Source organism: Augochlora pura, chromosome 9 (genome assembly GCF_028453695.1).
Source record: "Augochlora pura isolate Apur16 chromosome 9, APUR_v2.2.1, whole genome shotgun sequence".
Classification (NCBI taxonomy): domain Eukaryota; kingdom Metazoa; phylum Arthropoda; class Insecta; order Hymenoptera; family Halictidae; genus Augochlora; species Augochlora pura.
In genome coordinates this window covers 5189301-5215310 of record NC_135780.1, presented here as the reverse complement: position 1 = coordinate 5215310, position 26010 = coordinate 5189301, and the positions used below count along the sequence as shown (strand labels likewise).

Below are 26010 nucleotides of genomic sequence, written 5' to 3'. Positions count from 1 at the left end.
AAAGAAAACTGTCACAGAAATCATTGTAACAGAAACATAACGTCGGATCTTTGCTATCGTTGCAATCAATTTCCATCGTACACGGACGACAAAGGACTCAAGTATCGAAGGTTCGGATAATCGAGACGACGGCGCTATAGCACGGGCATGTAAAATATCGAGGTGACGCGGGCAATTTTTCAAGCCGTTAACCTTGGTCGAGACAAGAACCGCCTATCAAAGTTGCACAGCCTGGCAGGACAGAAAGCAGATTTCCGCTCGAAGCGATGCCTGCCCCCCACCCCTCCCCTGCCCAGAAAAGGGCAAGAAGAGGAATAAACGCCCACCCCCGCCGGTCGTGACAGTAAAATTCCGTCGTTGGCCGTGCTATTTTTTTTTCTTTTCCCTTTTTTCCTTTTTTCGAGCACCCGAGTATCGCCTCGCAGAAGCAGCCCGGTTAGCTACAATTCTTGCGGGGAAAGAAGACGCGGCGGAGCGCGAGGGGTGGGCTTCCAGAGAAAGATGGAGAACAACAGGGCGAGAGCTGCGAGTATAGTAGAAAGGAAGGAGGGAGGTGGAGGAGGAGGAGGAGGGGTGGCAATGCTCTCACATTCTTTTTGCCAAGCGAAACGTTGCCGGCGGAGGCAGCGAGAGCGTCGCCTATCGATTTTTACTTCTAATGAATTCGAGCTAAAAACCCTCTCCTTCGCCCCACGGCCACCCCCGAGTCTCGTTCCTTCTCTCCTTCTCTCTCTCTATTTCTCTCTTTCTAGCTTCCTCTCTCTTTCTTTCCTTCTCGCTCTATTTCTCTCTTTCTCTCCTTCTCTCTCTATTTCTCTCTTTCTAGCTTTCTCTCTTCTTCTCTCTCTCTCTCTCTCTCTCTCTCTCTCTCTCTCTCGTTCTCTCTAGCGCGCGCTCCGCCAAGACCGCCGCTACCCTCGTGCTTAGCCACGCTTGCACCCTCTGTTCCATGAACCACGCCAATCACTGCGCAGCATAATTACACCGGCGAGCCAGCCGCGCGACTACGACGAAGTCGTGTTTCTTAGACCTCGTACACTGCAGTCGAGAGAAAGAGAGAGAGAGAGAGGGAGAGAGAGAAAAAAACAACAAGAAGCTAGGATTAGAAGGGGTGGTAATGAGTGCACGGGGGAAGAGAACCTCGGTGTCTGCCGACCTTCGAGGAATATCGTGGTTTCGAGAACGGTTCCCGTGTAATCCGGGAGATCCTAATCTTTTGCAATATATTGACGGACCTTTGCGGAAAATCATTGTTTCCTGAGAAGATTTTGTGAGGCAGAAATTGAGTATAAATAAAATTGTTCTTTGTGTGAATAATGAAATATAAACTGAAATATAGATTTTATTTACTCAGCAATTTTGTTTAGTTTGGAACAACACTGGATAATTAAATTATCGTTAGGTCTGTTGGAATATTTAAATATTTGAATTAATTCGTTTAGAATATGATTTTTGAACAGTTCGATTCTAAATAAGTAAGTAATAAGTGAATAATAAATAACAAACCAATTTTTTGGGATTTTGGTCAATTTTTTAACGTCTTTGGTGACTTGGTCAAAAATAATAGGAAATAGATATCCACGAGGACAAAGATAATTTCAAAATGCCTAAAAATAGAATGCAGAATAATTTATTATTAGACTGCGAATTTTGGGTAAATTTTAAACGGAAACAAGATTAAAATAATAAAAAATCTTGACGTGTTAATTTTAAATTAAACAAAATATGAACTTGTTGTTTAGTTTAAAATTCGTGCGTTCGGCGCAGATAATTTCTATTTCCCACAAAAATCCTCGCAGTAATCATTATTAATCATGATTGAAAATATAAAATAATAAATAAAATTTCTAATATAGAAGAAAAAACCTATAACTTCCAACCGAGTTATGATATTTAGTATATTCTGGTGTCGCGAATGGTATATGTAATGGAACGGTCAGCGATGGTCGGTGAAAATCTAGTCCGCGTCGAGGAAAATCGTCTTCGACGTAAAAGAGGACCGAGCCGGTGAGTCACGCGGCGTGAAAATTTCGCGCGCGGCACTGCAAAATGAGGATGCGAAATGAAAACGAAGCAGATAAATCATCCGGCTAGGAACGGAAACGGTTCGCTGACGAACGCAATCTGAACCGATGCCAGTCCCTCTCCCTGCCCTCCCTCCCTCTCCCCGCTCCCCGCTCCACCGTTCGAGGCAATTACTGTATTAGAAATGACTTCGAATTTCAACGGGGAAGGTGTACGCGCGCGCCCGCTTGAATTCCACGCGTACATGCACCGTTCGCGCGCTCTGACGTGTCGGTATGCGATGTAATCATAGTGTTGATGCCTTCGCGCGGGAATTGATTAGTAACTAGCTTGCCAGATGCGGGAGTATGCCGGCGATCGTCGAAATAGTAGCATCCCGAGTTTGCGTTTCGAGTTGTTCATTCTTTTCCGTTTGAATGATTGGAAACGAACGGTTTCGACCATACCGCGTACAATCGTGTAACTTTGCTGGAGGATGCGAAAAATAATGTTCACGTTGAACGGAAGAAGAACAATGTGTGCGTGTGTGCTTGCGCGGATTTATTTAATAATTTTTCGATCGCGGATTTCTTTAATAAAATTTTCTATTCGTGATTGAGAAATTGAAATTTTTATAGAAAACGAGGAACAATTTTCTTCGAATGCTTGTAAATGATATTAATTTCTTAAGAACTCGGTATGCATGTCTTATAACGAACAATAAACGTTCAATATTTTTGAAAGATAATATATTTGCAAGAACTTTTTACAAAAGCAAAACCTGAAATTCTGAGCACAAGTCTCAATAATCCTCGACGAAATAAAAAAAATATAGAAATTACGAATTAATTTCAATTTAGAATCTGTCGAAGAAAGGTTGCCAACGATTAGACGCTAACTGGATCGTTGTTTTCAAACGTGTCCGCCGTGTCAGCACGAAGATCCGTGTACAATTTCAAATAGCAGATGTCGGGGCCGTATCATCGGGCCGGAATAAAGTGGTGGGGTTAATTCAAATTGGAAGGACCGGTCGAAGAATGTTGCAACCGTCGAGCAGAATTAACACGGCTATTGAAATCGATCGGCGCTCGCTCGCTCGCCTCCTTGACCACCCCTTTCTCGCCCGTGGAAAATAAAAAGGCCGACAGCGAACTTTCAGAAGCGCCTCGGGGTGAGAATGGCGCATAATGCGGAACCGGTTTCGAAATCCATCCCTTAAGGAATCGCTAACTTGTTCGTGTTACCGCGCCGCGCAATTATCGGTGAAACATTGAAACAGACTATAGGACATAGTCTATAGAAAACGCGACTATTATACGGCGGCTCGAACCCCTCTGGCCAGGGGAACGGCAATTTAAATGAGACCGTGCGAACGAAATATTCTGCGGGACTAGTTTTAGCGTTCCCTGGGACTCTCCTGCGATTTTTGCCTTCGAATGTACACTCCCGAAGAAAAAGATAGCACACGCTTATCCAAGATGCCTTTGATAATTTATGGTAACTTATATGTATATTTCCATCGAAATCGGATGATCTTGACATCAGCTGTAAATAGTTAATGGTCATAGTTTTTCACGAATTTCATTGAAATCATTTCGATAAAACTTTCAATATGTATAGTATAATTTATCGAGAAGTACCAAATGCATTTTTTCAATTTTCATTACAAGCTCAGGCACAAACATTCTTCTATTACAATAGTAAAATTTAAAAAAAGTATTTCATTCATTGTAACACCGACTCTTAAATTTACAGAAAAAAATCTTGGAGCAATTTTAAAAGAGTGATACCGTTTTAAAAATATCTATTCAATTCTGCTTCCTACTGTAACATTTTGCAAATCGGTTTCCTCGTGAATAAATAAAGAAAAAGAAACATCCCTAACAAATTTAAAAATGAAAAAAGCAATTTCGATGACAATGCAACGAGCAAGTCGAACGTTTTCAGGTTTCACGAGCCGCGCGAGAGCGTTTTATACTCAACCGGCTATATTATTAAACAAGTTGTTCTGATTTCGTCGGACGTTTATGGACATTGATGTGACAGTTAACGCGATAATTCTGCAAGTATGTAAAGTGGATGCTTGTAAACGACGCTTGCGAAAGCGTCGGAGGCCGAGGGAGAAAGAAGTGATTTCACTTTGGATTTTTGTTAAAAAAATTCTCGCGCACCTGTTCGAACGATACGACGGGGAGAATCCAAACAGCCGCGAAATAAAATCGAGCCGTTCTATTTCGATCCGTGCTTTTTGTTGAATCGGGCAAGTTTGTTTTGCGATGCACGCGGTTTTACATTGACCAGGCGATGTTTTGTCTAGAATTGCGTTAGAAAATAATTCGCCCAACGTCCGAGGTTTTTTAACCGGGCCGCGGATCTGGCGAGAACGAAAAATGCAAACAAACCGGTCGAAGACGGACGAACAAACTTTATTGCATATGAAAAATTCGTTGGCGATGTACACTCCCGAAGAAAAAGATGGCGCACGGGTGTTATCGTTAACGCATTCGTCGCCGACGATTAGACAATAAAATCTCCATATAATTAAAGCAATTTAACCCTTTGCAATCGGTTGTCCCCTCTCAGGGGACGTCGTAATTTTGGTATATGACTAAATATTAAAGTTTATTAGCGATTTGCTACTATTTCTCGATGTCTGCAAATTCATATAAATCGAATATTATTATAATAATATTATATATACTATATAATAATATAAATGTTTATAAGCGCCGGTAGGTAACATCCATGATGGTTTCGAGTGAAAAAGGTTAATTAATTAAAATGAAACTAAAAAGTTGACATTTATCATAGGGGATGACATTAGAACTCGAAAAATCATAGTCGAATTTGCTCGAATATATTGCAATAAAAATGAATTTTCAAAATTGGTCAGAAATGAATGTCGCCCAGATATGGGTGACCTGTCGACGAAGGTGTTAACGTCTCGCGTTACAATTATGGTACAGGAAATGTGCCACTGAAAGACTATAATTATAACGCGAGAAATTGAAGATAGCACGCGCGCGCTATCTTTTTCTTTGGGCGTCTATATCACCTTACATCGGTCCTACAAATGCTTACCGGTTCGCCAGAAGCAGCCTTCGTCGAATACGAATTTCAATTTGACGTTCCGATCAGAATGTTGTCCCGTTCATCATCTCGACGTGTTCCACCGATTTCGAAGTGACCGAAACCGTGTCCCCGGATGTGTGAAACATTCCGAACACCGAAATTATCGTAGGAAATATTGTTTCGCATAAAATCACCATTAACGGAGTACAGGATCCACTCGAACCCGAGGCATCCGGGCTAATTAACATCGCCGGGTTATCAGAAATATTTGTTACCACTTCGACGAGCGAAACATAAATCGCGAACGGATCTCGACGGGTAACAGATTTTTATGTTCGACTTTATGGATTATTGAATTCTCGTGCTTTCGATTTTTATATATATACATATATATTTTTATATTAGCGAATCGTTGACAACGAGATTATTAATGCGTGTTCGTCTTAATGGCCGGAATTACGATCGGTCGAAACGGCAATAGGTATCTAGGTAAGAGAACATGCAACGGAGATTATGAATTCAGGTTGGCGTGGTTTTCACGTCTATACTTATTTGCGGTAATCGATAAGTGACTTGCATGTCGCGATCGCCTATAAAAACGCAGTTGCTTTACACGGTCAAAATAACGTCGTCCGTTTCTGGAATGGAATGGAATTGTGTCGGGAAGCGAATCTGACACACTTTATATATCCTGGATATAGGTTGTATCGAAAGTGTTCAATTCTAGGGGAATTCTTTCGTTAGATTAGGATTGCAAAATCTGGTGACAAATATTACGAAAGAAATAGATCGAAAAGAAACGGAACGAAACAGCTGATGATACTTGAAAAAGAGGATTGATAAAACAAGCTAACAATATATATACACCTATAAAACAATAATTAGTTACATTGTAAAAATAGAATTTATTTCATTCGCATGCGAATCTTCGTTTCAATAATCTTTAGGTTAATGAAAAAATTCAATTGAAAATATCCCCACGGCGCTTCGCGTAGACACGGCTCGATTAATTTCCATACTTTTTTTTTCAACAACGTGGAAGACATTTTGCGCGTCCAATCAACGAAGAACCATTGCGACAGACGTTTAATTTGTTCGATCAACTGCGTTTCCACCGCGGTAATGGATGAAACGGTGTCAGGCGTTCTCCCCCCTCTCTCTCTCTCTCTCTCTCTCTCTCTCTCTGCGTGGCATCCATAACCGCGATGGTGCTCGCGCAATTAAGTAGCCCCGAGGGGTAATCGTGTATTCGACGAAAACCCGCGCGCGTTACAAATCTTATAAATTCAGGAAGGTACGGCGCGCGGCGTGTGTTCCTTGCTCGCTGATACGTACGCGTAAAGCGCGACGTCGAGTCGCCTGCGGGTAATCGGATTTCCCGGCTCTGCCGGACAACGATGGCAGCGATAATGGAATTACCGTGGGGTCAGCACTTAATTACCTCGATGTATAGCCGACCGCGTGGAACAACAATTCGTTTTCGCCGCAGGAGACACCGCACGGAGACGCTCCGAGACCTTAAAGATCCGCGTGGACGCGTCGAGATGCTAAAAGACGCTTCGAAATATTCAGACGCTTCGCTGTGCTTCGAGGTAAATCGAGGCGTTTTTAGATATTAAAAGACGTCTCGCGATGTTTCGAGACGCTATCGAAGATGCTCCGCGACGCTTCGGAATGTTAAAGACGATTTTAAGACGCTTAGAGATGCTTCAAAGTGCTAAAAGACGCTTCGAAATATTCAGACGCTTCGAGGTAAATCGAGGCGTTTTTAGATATTAAAAGACGTCTTGTGATGTTTCGAGACGCTATCGAAGAGCCTCCGCGACGCTTCGGAATGTTAAAGACGATTCTAAGACGCTTAGAGATACTTCGAAGTGCTAAAAGACGCTTCGCGGTGCTTCGAGACGTTCTCAGATATTAAAAGACGTCTTGTGATATTTCGAGACGCTATCGAAGATGCTCCACGACGCTTCGGAATGTTAAAGAAGATTTTAAGATGCTTTGAGCGCTTCGAGACGCCAAACGACATTCCAAGATGTTTCGAGACGCGACGAGCCACCACGCGAAGAAGCTCCAAAACGCTTCGAAATGTTAACAAAAATTCCAAGACACTCTGAGCCGCTTCGAGACGCTTTGAGACTCGTCTAGTTGCTGAAAGACGTTTCAAAATGTTTCGAGACGCTCCAAGACGCTCCAAGATGCTTCGAAACGATAAAAAAAGATCTCAAAATGCTTTGAGTCGTTTCGAGACGTTTTGAAATGTTTCGAGACGCTTCAAGACGCCATCGAAGACGCTCCAAGACGCTTCAGTATTCTTCGAAATGATACAACAGATTTCAAATTGCTTCGAGTCGTTTCGAGACACTTTGAGCCTTCACCGTAGACGCTCGAAGACGCTCGAAGACGCTAGAAAACGCTCGAAGACGCTTCGGGGCGCTTCGATTCGCGGAAAAACCGCGTGACCCGGTTATGCCGATTTCCTCCGGGTTTTCTCGCTAATTTTTCCTCGTTTACTTTCCGCCCCCGCCGCTGTCTAATTCCGCACTGCGATACCCGGTTCCGAGAACAGATTCCTATTCCAGAGCCCCACCGAGCCTCTCCGCCACGGCAAACAGCATGTTTAAGTAATTGCGAACCGGGTGGACATCGACCGGCAGCGGTCTGTAATCCGACGCTGCGGAAACGGACGGGAACCGAATCTAATCGATCAGTCTTTATAGTCGATCCCTTCAACCCTGATTCCTCTTCTCTCGATGTATCGGAAATCGCGGGGGTAATTTGCACGATTTTCTTTGTGTCCAGTCTTCGCTTGAATAGGGGTGAATTGTGCTTTGAAAGTAAGGAACAAACCGCGGATTTTCTGCGCTTATGGCAATCAATGTGTAAGTCAAAATTAAAAGCATCGATTACAGGATATCGATGTACTATTTGAAAATTATTCAAATTAAGGTTACTTATCACTTGTCTGCTTCACAGTTAACCCTTTGTCGAGTGGCGACTCTAAGGCGCATCTAAAAATTACCATGTCATGTATCAAAATGATCTTTATCAAATTTACTAATATTTAAAAAATTCAGAGCTATTATCATATTCAATTTAATAATGGATAAAATGCTCCAGGTTATACAAAAATGGAAACACTGTAAGTCTGAAGAAATATTTTGGATTTCCAGTTAAAATGGCTCCGACTGCGAAGCGATGTAAAATAATAATTAAATCGGAACGATCGACAACAAACTACTGAATTATCCCAGTGTATAGAATTTCCTTCTATTTAAAAAAAAACAGATTGCACCTACCATATAAAAATATGTATAAATATTTTTCTATTTTTCCATATATCTTTTTTTCATTATTTTTCATTGTTAAATTACTATCGTTATTATATCTATTAATTAATTTACTATGTAGCCTAATTATGTTATATATATATACATTTGTTATCTCTTTTCAATTTATTTATACTCGATGAAATAAAAGAAAATAGTGTTCTTTAATCGCACCTATTGATCTTCGCCGTAAACGCATAAAAGCCGCGCAGACCGCGTAAGATATGTAAGATTAATTACAAGGAAGAGGTTTCCATAATTTTGACGAACACGCCTCGTCCATTATGCTCGCGTGTAAAAAGATCCGTCATGTCCTGGTGTCGGACAAGTACGCGCGTGTAAAATATTTTTGCATGATTGAAATAATTAACGTGTTCCCACCGGCCGATACTTTCAAATCTGCCTCGTAATCTTATTTCATAACAAATACGCCTTGCGCGCGTGTTATTTCACGGAATATGTCTGTTCCAGTATCGTACAAGCGAGCAGACGCAAGATATTGTTGCAACGCTGAACTAATTAATGAGACTCCGATCGATGCTTTCGAATCTGCTTGGCGATATTGCTTCACGATAATAAATCTTAATTAGAATTTTATTATAATTTAATTCTAATTTAATTGGAATTACCATTCGATATAATCAGCCTAAACAGGGGCGCCTACTATACTTCTATGCGCAAAATTATATATTATTTTCTACGTTGAACAATTTTATACATAGCCATGAAATATTGTTGCCCGGTCGAATTAGTAAATGAGAGTTTCTAGTCATTCTTTTGAAACATGCTTCGCGATGTTATTTCACAACAAGGTACGTCAACGAATATGTCAGCACTAATTGGTAAGTAAACCCATTCAAACCTGTTTCGTATATTATTCTTTCACAATAATGTAGCATTAAATCTTGCGCATATATCCAGGCAATCTTTGCTCATTTTAGTTGACCCTCTCGACCCCAAAGTTCAATAATGTAATAAGCAATTCTACGTTCTTAATTATATCGTGGATAATAGTTGCTTCAACCTGCTGTTTAAAACGTCAAACATAAAATAACGCAGACAATTATATCTCCGCTAAAAAAAGTCTTCCAGAATTAATTATGCAATAACTATGCTGCGGTACTTTTGAAAAGTTCACGTATCAACCCTTTCCACTCGAGTGGCGACTGTGCAGCGCCAATGGAAATTGTTATATAATTATCAAAACAACGTTGACATTATTAAATACCCTCCTATGTTAAAAGTGTAAAAGTTTTACGAGTCACTCAATTGCATATAGTAAATTATACTAAGTACTATACTACAGCTGGTCGAAACAACAATTTTGGAACTAAGCTTAAATGGATCCGAGTGCAAAGGGTTAATAAATAATTTTTTAGAACCGGCCAAAAGAGTCTATTTTCGAGCGAAATGTTTATAACTCGTTTGACGAAGTTTGATAAAGTTTCTGAAAGAAATTGCAAGAATTTTGAGAAGCCTGATAAATAAAAAATTCGAAAAGGGAGAAGAAACAAGAAATATTAAGAAAACTATCTTCCCAACAATAGCCAACGATATATCGTCGTTCGGTACTAAGAGGGTTAAAATGGCATTGAGCCGCAAAGGGTTAATTTCGCCGCGGTCGATACAGATCGAATTCGCGGAATGGACGCGTCGAGAAATCCGACGGTTCTTTTCGAATATTCATGCAGCTTTGCCTATTGATTGCCGATGAGTCGGTCCGAGGCGCGTATAAAGTGATTTCGCGACCGGCCCAGAGCCACAGAGAGAGAGAGAGAGAGAGAGAGAGAGAGAGAGAGAGAGAGAGAGAGAGAGCCCGGCGCGATACAACTCCGTCCGAGCGCGGATGATCGAAATCGATGTCGAAATGATTCCATCCGTAGACGGCAAAGTCGGATTACACGACGACGGTCGCCGTCTTCCGGGAACGACTAATCGATAGTCTTCGCTGCCCGACCTGGGCCATGTTTGCACACGGATCGAATTTGTTAGCGGTAGTTATCCGGGCGGTTCCGCGGCGATAGTTTCCTCTGTCGCTTTGGACGTGTCGCGCGAGCTCCGACGCGTCTTGCATCTTAATAACCGAGCCGCGATTTTAAACCACACCTCGACGTTTAATGCTAACTCGTCATCGGTATCCACAATTCACTGATTCATTCGACGAATTGAAACGAAACGAACACGAATTGAACACCTTCTGACTAGGAATAATATTTTGCGAACAGATACGACCTATTAATAGATACGATCTATTTTTAATAATATTTATAATTCAATAAACCAGCGATCTAAAAATATTAAAATAAATTAATTCATCTATGCTTGTTCGCAAATCATCAAAAATTCTGGCAAAAATGTTCAAGGAAGATACCACCACCGTATGGTTCTCGCTCTATTCATTCGTACTCTATCGTTCTATCGGCGATATAAATTTTCCAAAAAGGTCAATTTTCGAAAAATCATTAAAAATCAACCATCCGTCCCTAGTTCGACGGCCAATTGAATCCCCTCCTCGAAACTACTTACCGGGCGAGCACAAAGGAATATATTATTTTTTGCAAGCTCCGTGTCGCATCGAGAGACCATAAAATTACCGTGCGTCGATTGGATAATGTCTCTCGCGGGAGAGAAGAGAGACTGGTTCCCGGCGTGTAAAACCGCAATTATTTTCAGCGGAGAGACCGGGCGGAGAGGATCCGTGCGCGACACGTGCAAGGGACAGCGTCTATGAAAACGTGTGGTTAGCAAAACACCTAATGCTAGTTTTCAACGAGAGAGAGAGACGCGTACGAAGAGGTGTTCGCGACGCCCGTTCGAGTCTCGAGCCTCCTTCGATTCCGCTTCGCGCTGCTGTTAGCGCTGTTAGCATCCGTCAAAACTCTCTCGGCTGCCTCTCGTACCTTCGAGATCACGCAGCCGGCGACGGCGACGAGCGCGACGTTGCGTGTGTGCGTGTAATCACGTGATCACGTAACTATAGGATAATAACAGTCGGCGCCGGTTCGTTACAAATTAATAATCGACCCCGTGGCGGGAGAGGGAGCGCGGAGGAAGAGAGGGAGAGAAAGAGAAAGAGAAGGAGAGAAAGAGAGAGAAAGAGAGAGTAACAGAAGGAGAGAAAGAGAGAGTAAGGGAAGGAGAAACAGAGAGAATAAGAGAGCAAGAAAAAGAGAGAGCGACTAAGAGAAGGAGAGTCTCTCTCTCTGTCTCTCTCGCTCGCTCGCACTTTGCCATCGGGACCCTGTGATTTCCTAACTGATTTCACGGCGGAGTTGCCAGCCTTCTCGCACGTATTTCCAGTCGCTCGCATTCTTTGTCACGGGAGGCTGTGTGGCCCAATATGAGCGCGCGGATTTTCACGGTGGAATTTGCCGGCTTTTGTCTGTGCAGACGTGAGAAACATTATAAGAAAAGAGGGCACGATCGAACCGATCGAAAACGGTTCGAACGGTTCCGCAGGGTCCACCACCGGAAGGTCGACATTCGATATTCTTGCCGATACATTGGGGACGAATTTCTGGGCCCCACCACCTGCCAATCTCTTTTGTAATCGTTCTCTCGTGCTCCTCTCCGTGACCTCGGCCTCTCTCTCTCTCACACACACACACTCTCTCTCTCACTCTGCTACGGAGATGTGCGCGCGCGCGGTGATGTAAGACGCTCGGTTTCGGATCAGCCAACAATTGTCCCCATTATCTTCGCGACTCCTCCAAGCGATTTTCGGTCGTGGTCGTGATCGGTTTCTATTTTTTATTTCTTTCTTTTTTTTTTTTAACGAATCGCACACGTGAAATGAGCGTGTCGGATCCCTAAATTGGCAACCGTAATTATATACACAATGGGGGCCCCCTCGGATACTTTGATCCTTCGGCGCACCGGTGAATAGCAATGGCGCCGATCGCCGGCTCCGTGGAACCGTTTTTGTTTATACTTTTAATCCGTCAATAATAATCTTTCGATTTGAGGATAATTTTCGTCGCGTGCAAATGGCTGCGATTGGTAAAACAGATTTATTTCATTCGTTCGGAATAATCGTCAGATATTTTTTAAATAGAATATTTATCTCCACGCTTTTAACCCTTTGCCGTATTTTAACGGCTCGTCACAGTGATTTCTATTAATATCTCGTTAAGTACAAATGTTATTCCGTTGTTTTAAGCCTGAATAAAATTCTGTCCTCTAGTCGTCGGTATTTAAACATTTAAATACGAAGAAAATAATACGGCAAGGGGTTGAGGGAATATTAAATTTTTAATATTATTTTAAAAAATACGCGATACTAGCGCGCAGCTTAGCTATATCAATCATCTTACTTTGTCTCTTCATTGATGTACAACAAACGATGAAACAATTTTTGTTGCGCATACTATATCAAGCAAGAAATCGCTTCGTTTGTCGAAGCCGAGAATTTTCACAAATCAACAAATCGCAAAAAAGCTGGCAGACCATTTTTCTCTACCGTTATAATGCTAGACATCTTGTCGCGTCGATTACATGAAAATTGCCGGCTACGGGTCGAGTAAAAATGCGAACGGAGAAAAAAAAAGGAAGAAAAGATTGGAATAACACGACGAGAAGTCAGTTCGAGGAGGAGCGATAACAAAAATTGATCGAGGTATAAAGTACGGGAGACCGAATGAAAGCGATGGAAGACAAGAGGAGAACGCGATTCGAAAACGGTGAAAGAGAAGTAGGAAAGAGGATCAATCGATAGGGAAATATCGTTGAGAGGGGCGGGGTGAACGAGCCAGCGAGGGTAAAAGGAGAGACCGTCGAGGAAGACAATATCGAAGAAAATCACGGAGAGCAGAGGGTTGAAAATGCATAGGGGATGCTGCACTCGATATACCTGTACTCTTAAAGGACAGCTCTTCGCTTCATTATTTGAGATGTGCCTGTTGGCGACGGTGAGTAAAGTATGGTCGAATTTTCATGAAGCTGCGCGCATTATGTATTTTCGATTATTTTATGTTACTCGTCAGGAACTGAATTATTTTAATTATAGTGATTACATAGCATAATGGGGATTAAACCTTTTAAAATTATCGTAAGGAAAATACCTTACTTTGAATACATTATTTTAAATCCATTATTTCAAATATATTACTTTAAATACATTATTTCAAATTCACTATTTTAAAGTCATTATTTTAAATACTTCATTTCAAATAGATCATTTTAAATTCATTATTTCAAATACATTACTTTGAATACATTATTTGAAATTCATTACTTTAAATCCTTAATTTCAAATAAATTATTTCAAATAGATTATTTTAAATCCATTATTTCAAATTCTTAATTTCAAATAAATTATTTTAAACAGATTATTTTAAATCCATTATTTCAAATTCTTAATTTCAAATAAATTATTTCGAATAGATTATTTTAAATCCGTTATTTCAAATACATTACTTTGAATACATTATTTCAAATGCATCATTCTAAATCCTTTATATTTCAAATACATTCGTTCAAATACATTCATAAGATGTAAGATACAACTTTCCTCGTTATTCTCTGCACTTAACAAACTAATTAAATTGTTTATCCTTCTATGATAAAAGCATCTAGCATCCGTCGGCATTTCAGTATAATTCGTATTGATTATAATCCGTATAAAACATCCTCGAATCAATTTGTAAATTCTTAAAAAAATCGCTGGAAATCGGTGCGCCGAGAGATCGAAAAAAAGATTTCGGAGCACCGTGGCAATCGCGCATGTGTGTGTCGATTCATCGGCGACGACGGAGGCCAAGGTAGCCGACCGGCATATCTATGAAAATTGTCGGGGTCGGAAACGTTGGCCGCGGTTCGCACGATCCGCGATCCATCTGCCCGGCTCTCTCTCTCTCTCTATTTCTCTCGATCTCGCGCGGATCTTCGACCGGTCGATGCGCGCTCGCGCCGTTATCGAAAGCTATCCAGGGGTACAGCGAAATGATCGGCCGTAGTTGCCGTATAGTAATCGGATGACCCGTGGGCACGTACGCCGATGGATTTAAATTGCAAATCGATTTCACTTCTTTGTAGTCAGCCACCTAGTGCGTGCCACCTATCTTCTGCAAAGGGGGGAGGAGAGGGGGAGCGCGGAAGATCGACGTGCGTGTGGTTTGTCCGAGCGGGCCGGGGCAAACATTCCCAGAAATAGTTTTAATCCGAGACGTGCCGGAGACCGAACGTCGGTCAGCTGTTAATCGGGGAAACACCATAAATTTCTGTGGTCGCGGTGGGATCGATACGATCGGCGATCGATGACTAATTCAACGAATGGGAAAGTAACGCCGCTTTTGGACACCGGTAACGAGAGCGTCCCCGCAGGAGCGGCCATTTATAACCGCCTTCGATGAATATATTTTGCCGGCCGTAGTTGCTCCGCTAACTTTTTTTTTTTTTTTGTATACCGTTCGACTTTATTGTCTCTCGGTCGTTCGTTTCATCGATTATTCCAGTTATCGTTTGGTTACGCTTTCGATTGTGCTTGTGGCAACTGGATCCGTTTAATGATCCATTGAGCGAATCATAAGTCACATTTTACAACACGTCTTCAAATGTAATTTACGGATTGCCAGATGTTTAAAAGACAAATGAAACGAATTATACAAGCAAATTATCATTTGTTTCACAGATCAGAGTTGGTTCGAGTTTTGTTTATTTTAGATAGATTATTTTAAATGCATCATTCTAAATCCATTATTTCAAATACATACTTTACTTTGCATTACTTTAGAAATGCATCTGTTTAAATCTATTATTCCTTGGAAGAGATTAATTCTTATTCAAACGAAAATCTAGTTATCGATAATATTTCATTATAGTAAATATTATATTTACTATAATATTTCATTAAATTGTGTAACAATTCAGTATTGATAAATATTGTCACGAGTGATTGGCATAATCGTTTCATCATAGAATACGCTATCGTGTTAAAAAGTACTAAAGAGTGTTAAAAAGTACTAAAAAAAAGTGTTAAAAAGTACTAAATTGTGTTAAAAAGTACTTCCAGGGTTAAAAACGATGGAAAAGCGACCCATTTTCGAAATCGTCTACAATATCGATTTCGGATGCCGCGCCTGCTCGATTACGTCGTTTGCAGACTAAACAGGAGGCACGGAGTAACAGTTACACCTTCATAAAATTCGCGAATCCGCGGCCGCGCGATCTGTTTACGCGGGCATGCCAAAATTTCTTCGACGCGGCCGCGACAGAGGGACGACGGCTCTCGGCAGCGTGGATACATCGAACCGTAACTAATTTGTTAGCAACACGACCGACGATCGAAAAAAATTCAATTTCCGCTTTTCGAGGGTGATTTGCATAATCAGCGTAATTTCTATGATAATTCGGCATTAATAACGATTAAGATATAATACGCGTAATGGGGCGCGGATACATTTTGGAACCCGATCTCGCTCGATCACGTTCCCTTTTTATAACGCATGCACGATATCACAAAAGCGCTGTTGCTAATTATACATCCATGTTTGAAAGTCGCGTCCGCCGGACTTAATTACGGCGAATCAGTTCGCCGATGTAATAAACATTCTTTCCCCGAGCAAATAATATAGTATTTACGATTTTATTTCTAAAAGACGATAATTACGCCTGTTATGCTGCCCCCGTGGAAACAAAGGCATAAAAATAAAATTAAATTGCTTTACTTATCCTCGGCCGTTTGAAACGTTTCGTTCCAGCCAATTAAACGGCTATGAAATTATTGTAAAGGGAACGCTTATTTGTGCTTGTCGAATTCGTACTTGAGATTATAGTTCGGCGGACTTTAATGGACAATCGAATCGTTCGAACATAATTCAACATTTTCAATTGAAACAATTTAGTTTCAATTTAGTCTAGCCTATCCCAAGTTTAATCATCGATTTGCAACAACAATATCTCGCAGATACAACCTTCGAATTTGTTTACGACATTTTTAAAAACGTTGAAAGCCAACGAAGCGCGGTTTTCGAACGACCGAACGTGATATTGTTAAACATCGTCCGCGAATTGTAGCTCGAGCGTCGTTAAACAATTCTTTTTTCTTTTTCCATTCCCGCGATCGAGGCAAAGCGGCAATTACTCGAATCTCGATTACAAAACATCGCACGATTATTCCATGCCGCACTCTTTTATTTGCGCGATAATTACGCTCGCCCTCTCTTCCCCCCCTTCTAAACTTCGGCGCGTTCCTTTTTCGCCGTGGTCGTCGGTTTTCATCTTCGACGGCCGTGCCCACGCCGCACGGTTACGTAAACCAGCTTTTTAACAAACAAAACCTGCGTTAATCACTCGATAATGGCGGATAATCGTGGCGCAATTAAAGCGTTTCGAGCGAACGCACGGAATGAATTAAGTGCATTGGATTTGCTTACGAACATAATGACGGTGTGTGTATGCGCGCGCGCGCGCGCGTGTGTGCACGTGTTCTCGCGTTTGCTTCTTGGCAAGTGTACCAGAAATACGCGATCGATTTTCAAACGGTATCGGAACTAAACATTTCAACGAAGTTGAAAAAGAAAGTTAACCGATGTTATATATCTGAATGATGTTATAAGGATACCGGATGACATTAACCCTTTGCGCTCGGAGCCATTTTACCTGTAAATTTTCAAATAATTTTTCTGGTTCGTGGTATTTCTATTCTATTTAAGAAAATAAATTTTTATGCATAGAAAATTTATTCTTGTGATTCCTGCCAACAGTTTTACTAGTTGACAATTTTTTTAATCTAGACCTAGGAAAATTAATTTGGCAAAGGCAAGGTGCAGGGGGTTGAAATTAACCCTTTGCACTCCGCGCCATCATGGATGTTACCTACCAGCAGTTATGAACATTTATATTATTATATAGTATTATTATATATATTTATATGTATAATATTATTGTAATAATAATATTCGATTTATATGAATCTGTAGACATCGAGGAACAGTTGCAAATCGCTAATAAACTTTAACGTTTTGTCACACAATAGAATTACAGCGTGGCGAGGAGACAACGTAGTGCAAAGGGTTAATTACGCACAAGATATCGAACACCGCTGGAAAATCCATCGAATACAACCGCGATACCACAGGGATGGATCCGTGGATCGCGCCGCGTCGCGAGGGTCTTAAACTATCAAGAACAAAGACACGAGGGAAGACAAAGAAGAAGATAATTCAGGGACGACGGGGTTAAAGATTTATTTATATACCGTTTAGATTTAACTGCCCGGCTGAAAACGGAATCCGTCGGGCAGACAGGATCGACGTCGGCCCAATAAATTCCCGGGGCAAACTCGGCGCGGGACTACAATTTCACCGGGGGTAAGGTCGCGTTAACAACTCATCGAGGCGCACTGTTACGCGCGACATTCTAGATTACCGATGCCAATAACCCTTCCAGTCGCGTGATCTACGGCGCGGGTGTCCGACGGTGGAGAAGGATCCGTCGCGGAAAGAAAAAAAAAGAAGAAAGACCGGCATACGGACAAGTAAGCCCGTTTATTGTCGAGAGCGCGGTCGACAAAAAGCCCGATGTGTGCGTGCGCGCGCGTCGGTGCCCGTCGGGCTGACCGTATAGCCCAACAATGAAACCCCGAGAAAAATGATCCTTGTCCGTGGAGACGCGGAGGCTTGGGCCCCGATGGGTTTCTTCGCGCGGCGCTTAACGACGATTTCGATCGTTTACGACTTTAATAATTTAGGCACGGCCCAGCTCGCGAAGCTCGACACGTTTTCGGTCGTAAACCGCGCGACTAAATCCGTATTTATGGGGAAGAAGAGGTAGTCCGGCAACGGGGGCCCCGTCTCCTTCGTTCTTCCCGCTTCTCCCATCGCGGTCTCTCGCTTCATCTCGCGCCCTGGAAGAGGTGCCCCGCTTCTTTCACTCCCCCCCGCCCGCCCTCCCTTCCGCTTATTCTCGCTCGCCGCTCCTCCATTTTACTTCTGTCGCTTTCGTTTCCCGTTTCTCTATTTTTCGTTCGAACCGGAGCCGACTATCGTCGTCGTCGTCCTCCCCCACCCCCCGCGCGAGCCGCCCGTAACCCCCCCGTCTCTTCTCGCTCGTGTATACGAATCGATCCGATCGAGAATTTGTTTCGACGCGGCCTGCAACGAGCTATCTCTCTTTCTCTTACTCTCACTCGACGTATTGATTCGTTTCCTACGTTTCACGCATAAATCATGAACGATGCGCATGTTCCGCCGCCTTCGCGGGCCGAACGATGATCGTGCGCCGATTAGGCCGCGGATAATCCGCGGGCGTCGCTGCCGCGATACTTTAGAACCTGCTCGGCGATTTTCAATGTTTCGACTTTTACTTTATTAACAGTTTCATTCGATCGATTTTGTAACTCGATGATTGTGGTAGTTTGTGGTAGCCACTGTTGTTAACAAGTGTTCATCGAACGTTTTCAATGTTTCAGATTTGTAATCTCATTTTAATTTAACAAATTTTAAATATTTCCTTACAAGTTCCAATAATCAAGTTATATACCCAATTGATTCCACTATTCGATAACAATACTAAGAGATGTAAAATTTAACAAATTTTAAATATTTTCTCACAAGTTCCAATAATCAAGTTATATACCTAATTGATTCTACTATTCGATAACAATACTAAGAGATGTAAAAATTGTAGGAAATGGACGATGAATATTTCCTGAAAAATTATTTAATAAAATGGACGAGATGCAAAATAAAAACTATATTATCAAAGACGTTGGGATCGCGTGGAAGGCACGAAAATATAGTCGGCACCGCTCCGCGAGGAATCTAATGTTACCTTCGACCATTTGTAACGGCATCGGCTCGTTAGTTAAATAGAAGTTCGGATTCCGCACACGTTGCAATAACATACGCGTATAAGTTCCCCCGCCGGTCGCCGAGCCCGCGCGCGAGACATTTTATACGCTCTTTATATTCGCTGTTCACGACTTACCGAGGACGCGGACAGCAGAACTCATCTACGCTCCTTCCGCTCCCTTATGCCCTGGAACAGAAAGCACACGAGCGACAGTGAGCAGCCGATCAACCGCCTTTGTACGAGTGTGCGAGAGCGTGTAACGAACAGCGCGCAGCCACGGCGAAACACGCTAATTCCCGTATCCGTGCAAGTGTGAATTCACGAAGTGGACTATGACGCTCTCTCTCTCTCTCTCTCGCTCTCTGTATTGTCGAACAGGTCGCCGATCATCCCCCCGAGATCCCACCGCGATAAGGCCGTGGCCGATCTAAAAATTATTCGAACGGAATTCTTCGGGCTCGGCCGAACGCTAATTGCCAGGCGATTACGATACATCATCTGAGTGAGCCGATTTGATTGCCGTGGACCGGCGCGTGTCATAATCGGACGACAGACCGATAAATTCCGCGGTAACGCCGCCGCGGACTTCTGCGCGAGCTTGTTCCGCGCTCGGTTTCATTTCACTTCGCACCTGCGGGAGACACGAAATGCCTCTGCGAATTGAATACACCTGTTAAGATTTATACGCGATTTTCTGCGTTTACTGGACGCGCATATATAGACGAATGTATGTTATGAATAATGCTATGTTAGATTATTTATCGGAACGAGTAGTTCTGTGGTAAATTGACTCGCTGTAACATTAGTCTATAGTATGGTGTATGAACGGTGGCCACGAAATTTCTGTCACGCTTAAATGTTTACTCCCACGAGCTACCTAGAGAGATATTATTAATTCCATTGGCGCTCACCAGGACAATACTCTTTGGAATTATTAGGTCCTTGAATAAGTTCTCGCTGATTCTCAAAAGACAGTATTAGCAGTATTAGTATCCATGGAATTTCTAATGGTGTCTAATCGGTAAAAAAGTACTGTAGTCAATGATTTTATTTCTAAATAAAAATTTTGATTACTTGAAATCTATCTTTTGCACAGCAATCTAAATATTGCAGGTTTTATAATTTATCATTTAACCTGCAAGGGGTAGAAATCTGAAAAAGGTTCATTTTCGATTTTGTATTAAAATCCATAATTTAGTTACAACAGGTACAGTTTAAAATCAAAAATAAAAGCAAAACAATAAAATTCCTTTCTCTTCGAAGAATTTAGCGCGACGAAGAAAATTCTAATCACGGTAATTGCAAAGAAAATGTTACGGCAAAGGGTTTAAGGCGTCCGTTTAACGTAGAATTATCGGAAACCTGTTCCACGGTTCTTCCATCTTGAGAACCACCGACGCGCGCGCGCGCGCGCGCGCACCCATGACAGAACCGGTGAACAGTGCGAGAATTCCATCGAATCATAGGTGGTATACCGACGAATCTAATTAAAAATACAATCGTCCATTAGGGCAACAAAGGGGCGCATCGCCCACGTCGAAGGAAAAGAATAACACCGCGGCGGCAACGGCAACGGCAGCGAAAAAACAACGGCCCGGTTGGAAGAAAAGGTTCCTCGATCTAGCAAATATTTACAGTCCCGGCGAAGGGAGGTAGAGGCCCTTTAAAAATTTCTCGAACGAGAACCGGCAACAATGGAGGGATAAGGGCAACGCGCGGTCCTAATCAGCATAACGCCGTGAGAGATCGAAGAATGCTTAAAGACAAAGGGGAACCGGTGACGACGAAAAGAAGAAAAGAGAGAAAAAAGAAAGGACGACGAGGATAGGGCCGAGGACCGTCAACGCCGAGGGTATAATTAAAGCGACGTTAATTAATTGTTAGCACAACAATGCATCCGTGTTCGGGTGGCAGAGGGAGACGAGCGCGAGCGCGCGCGCGCGCGCGCACACGGGCCGAGGCCCCGGAGCCTTCATAAATTTACATGTCTTTCGTCGCGAGAATCATTTTTTACAGCCGTTAGGAGAGTGTCGGGCCGGTGTTGGTGTGTGCGCGTGCGTGTGTGCGTGCGGGGAGATGCCGCGGACCTACAGCAAAGCATGAGCTATATTACGAGTCCCCATGGTGTTGCTCATAATAACCGTCGATGTCTCCTCCGTGGGCATGGGAGGCTGCTGCCTCGAGGTTCGATCTTGTTATCCGGCCGAGCAGCGCGATCAGAAATACGTTTAATTCGATCGATTTTGTGGCTCGATAATTACGGTTGTTTCGTATTCACGACCCTGGCCGGACGACGATCCACCGCGACTGTTATTAACAAGTGTCTATCGGATTTTTCCAGTCGCCGATACCTGTCGGGAAACGCTTCTATCGGATTCCGTATTTCTCGAGAAAATCTATTTTTTAAGTTTTAATTTCTTTTTATTATAAGACAAATGCAAGAACATTTGTAAATATAAATAGAATTTATATATAGAATATAAGTAGAATTTATATTTATAGAATATTAATGTACAGCAAGAGAGTTAGCTTTTTTTATTCTAAGTGAGATATTAAATTATTAATAAAATCAGTTCTCCAGTGTAGTAAAAATTAAATACAAAAATCCTGATAGTATTCATCCATGATTTTTGTTTAATTATAAATAGAATATTAATATAAAACAAGAAAGTTGGCTTTTTTTATTCTTAGTGAAATATTAAATTATTAATAAAATCAGTTCTCCAGTGTAGTAAAAAGTAAACACAAAAATCCTGATAATATTCATCAACGATTTTTGTTCAGAGATCACTAACTTAATTAAAAAAAGTTACGGTGTACGGTTGATAAAAATATCGTTGTCATCAATGATCGTTCTAATACGAGAGGCCGATTCCGTCGGACGAGGTGGGCGGAATACTATTTTTTCCATCGCGCAGCGAACGCGAGCCGTGCATTCGACGGTCTGTAGGGTAACTATTTTCGTCGATAGCCGTTCGTTCGAATTTCGAAAAAAATTTCGCATAATGCTCTCAGCGTTCGCCGGCCCGGCCGTACTAAAAGAGATACGCGATCGTAACGTGAGACCGTGACGTGGGTGGTTCGTTGCACGAGAACCGATAGGCAGTTATTTTTAATGTTGCCCCGGAGCGCGGCAACGAAAAAAAAGAAAAAAACGGGAACGCGTTTATAATCGATACAGGTGCTACCGAAATTAATTCCGGTGCTCCTCGATCGCGCAAGATTAAACGCCGTCGCGTTCCTCGGGTACGAACGATTCGTAGAACAATTATTTTGTACTCGATCCCGCGACATGGTGGAAAATTGTTCGCGACGGGCATAAAGTACTCGTTAAACGGACCTCGACGCGTTGAGCGGTGAAAAATAACGAAAAAATTCAAAATCGAGGTAATTCGATTAAAGCTAAATGTAGCTGTTTTGTGTCGTCTCATAAAAATATCGAATATACATTTGTTCAGATTTTTAGCGATTTTTATCATCAATGTACGCCCAACGAATTTATTGGAATTTAATTTTTTGTCAAAACGACGCATCTCGTAAGGCCAGAATTAATTGAATCGAAACTATTAGATGATTAAAATTTATCACAATGTAGGGTATTTGAATTCTTTTAAAATCTGCTTTCTTTTCTTTAAATATTACAATAAAAACGAATCTTGAAAACTAGTCATTCAGTTGCACTTGTATGCGACCAACGAGATACTTAATTTATAATTTCAGGTATTTCAGCATTGTTAAAGAAACGATCGCCGTCGCGGCGCTACGCGGCGCAGGTTATATTTAATAGCAAACGAGCCAGCGCGCGAGAAATTATTTTTCTCGTCGACTTTATTTTAGTGTGTCGTGTGCCTAAATATTTTCAAGCGATGGAATGCACATCTGAAAACACAAGTAGTATCGAAGCCTTCCCAACAATCCGTTAATATACGACCTCGTCTTACTGCTCAGACAAAACACCTGCAACACCTGTTTGCAATAAATCTAGATGCTTGAATGCTTTTTTTTCTTTTTCTTTCATTACGAAATCGGAATGCTTAGAAGACTTTTCAAACCGGTAAACAGTAAAATATTGCCGAGTCATTTGATTATATCGATAATTAACCCGCTACGATTGTTCTCTTAAATTGTTCGAGTTTGCCGTGAAATTGTAATGCTGTCGCGTGAGAAATTTTGTTGTTCAAATTTAATTGTATTCGCCGTGATGATAATTGTAATAACGATTCTTTCACGATTACTATAATTATGAAAACATAGTAAGAAATCGGTTGGAGAACACTTGTTTATTAAAGTATGTATGTAATAATAATATTGTAATCATAATATTGTAATAATAATATTGTAATAATAATTGTACGAAGTTTGGGCGGAGACAATACCGTGATTGTTATTAAAGAAGAAATAAGATCTTTTGGAGCGAGGAGAAACGCTGTCGAGAGAATGGAATTATTAGACCCGGAAGGATCCAAAAATGCTCTTAAGTGCACGTAACAATGTAGCCTCGCAAAAAGCGCATACCGCGGCAGCCGCGGCAGCGGTATCAGACATTCGACCTTTGACCGGCAAAGTTAAAAACGCCGGTGATCGTTAACATCGTCGCTCATGCCCGCGGAAAGAAGTGGCCCTTTCAAGACAATGTTACCGGTCAGTCTGGTCGAATAAGGTAATGTCGTGTCCAATAAAGAGCCACGCGACTGACATGTTAGTAGCGGCGCTTTTATTACCGTCTTTACGAAGCTTTTCGGGTCGGTCCCGGCTGCCCCTCTCTCTCTCTCTCTCTCTCTCTCTCTGTCTCTCTCTCTGCCGTTGATCCAACAATCACCGATTCACGGCTCTCGAAAAAAAGCTTCGTCCCGGAATTTCGACGGAGAGGGGCCCCCGGTGCTCACCTACTATCGGGCATATTTTATTTACGATGTCCCGCATTATCATCGGGCCGGACGCCTGTGCGCGGCATTGTGCCGTTGCCTCTCCTCTACGTGTGCGTTATTGCGAGAGGAAGAGAAAAACACATAGAGAGAAATTTATGCGTGGGCGAAACGAGCAACCGAACCGCACAAACTGGACGTATCTCGCCTCGCCTCGACTCGAATTAATAAACAGCAACAAATGACCGCCTACGTCCGCCCCTTTCTCCGTCACCGATTTCATCGTTCTGGTAGTCGATCCGTAAAAGATCTCCCTCTCTCTTTCCACTCTCTTTCTTTCCCTCTCTTCTTCGCTTTTTCTCTCTCTTTCTCTTCGCGCTGCGCGCGCGCGCGTTACTCGAGCCTCCCTCTTTTTCCGTCATCCTCATTTCTTCCTCTTCATTCTTACTCGATCCTGGACCGCCCGCGGTGACCCTACCGAAGCCACCTGGGTCCTCTGTGGATCATTTGCACGGCGATCGTTACCGAGACACGCCGGGTTCCTTGATTTTCGAGGCGGAATTTTTGACAAATCTTGCCGCGCGGTCCACCTGGAACCGTAATTACCGAACGGTGCGGGTTTTGCGCGTTCTTTTTGACAAAAAAGACGACATTAGAAGAATACCGATAGTCTTTGTATTACGTGTAACTTATTCGAATGGCTTCGGAATCGATTTAGACACCTCCCAGTTCTGTGTAGTATACATGTCATAAGGAAATAATAATTTACATGTTGTAATAAAAATATTTCTTCTACGATCTACGTCAAAATGCTTGTAGTGTCATAGTCATTAATTTCGCACACTTTAGGATAATTCTAGAATAATTACCAAGAAAAGTACAGTCGGTATGATTGATAAAACACATAACAAAATATATCGACGCAGCTAAATGTTTAACACTATTAGTCCCATAAGTATCCCATAAGTTTCTTCTCTCTTTTTTATGCAAAATGAATACACGATATTTGTCGTTTATGGAGCATTTATTATGTTATATATAGGACAACCTAATGCATAACTTGACATAACCTGACAAAAACGACGACGTGAATTATAGAACCGTAAAGACATTAAAAGGATAATAATGTCTTTGTATTATGTGCAACTTATTCGAATCGATTTAGCTACTTCCAGTTCTGCATAAAAATCCGCAGTGACTTCAATTCTTCTATTAACGGGTCGATCTATAGCTGGGACTGCGGTTATTATGTTCGGAATCTTCATAACGAGTTTAACTCGTTTGTAGAGTGCAAGGTCTTTCGGTTGTAAGTAATTATCGATTTTAACGAGCAATTATTTAAATTTCTTACAAGGAGATTATTTTGCTGTTTGAGACTAATGTTTTCAAGTATGATAAATCTCTAAAATTTGGCAAACATTGGCGAAATTTTCAATTAAAATAAGCGACTACGAAAACGATCACGAAATATAATAATTGTCCAAATTGTTATATTGCAATAAATATAATATAATATGAAATAGAATAATATTATATTTCAAATTAATTGAAATGTATAAAATGTATAAAATGTATAAAATGCCGGAGCATTAACCCGGAGGTTATAATAAATGGAAGGTCTGTTAAAATGTTTTGGATTTATATTTAAAATGGTGCCGACTGCAAAAGGGTTGATAAGAAAACCTGGCCAGCTTCTTCCAAATGATCGAAATACACAGAGCCATGAACCCCTTGACATTCACTCCGCAAATATTTGCATCCTTAAATATTAATAACAGGGGATTAGAATTGTATTCCAATTTTAAAGAACAGCATAACATCGCTCCTTAATTATTACTATTATTTATTACTAGTAATTTCCATCGCTAGTCGGACTCGTCAAAGTATGGCAAAGGGTTAAAAAGACTGATAGTAAAAAGGTCGTTGGATCTCCAGGCATAGTCATCGAA

The 26010-nt window shown here is 41.7% G+C and overlaps 1 long non-coding RNA gene across 1 annotated transcript in view; it reads right to left on the bottom strand.

Annotated features, from left to right (window-relative positions):
* Positions 1–19383, bottom strand: part of LOC144475340 (uncharacterized) — a 105624-nt gene extending 86241 nt beyond the window's left edge. Inside the window, exon 1 of the long non-coding RNA XR_013494856.1 lies at positions 19332–19383. This is a non-coding gene — a long non-coding RNA (uncharacterized LOC144475340). The remainder of the gene's footprint in view (positions 1–19331) is intronic.
* Between the last annotated feature and the right edge of the window lie 6627 nt (positions 19384–26010).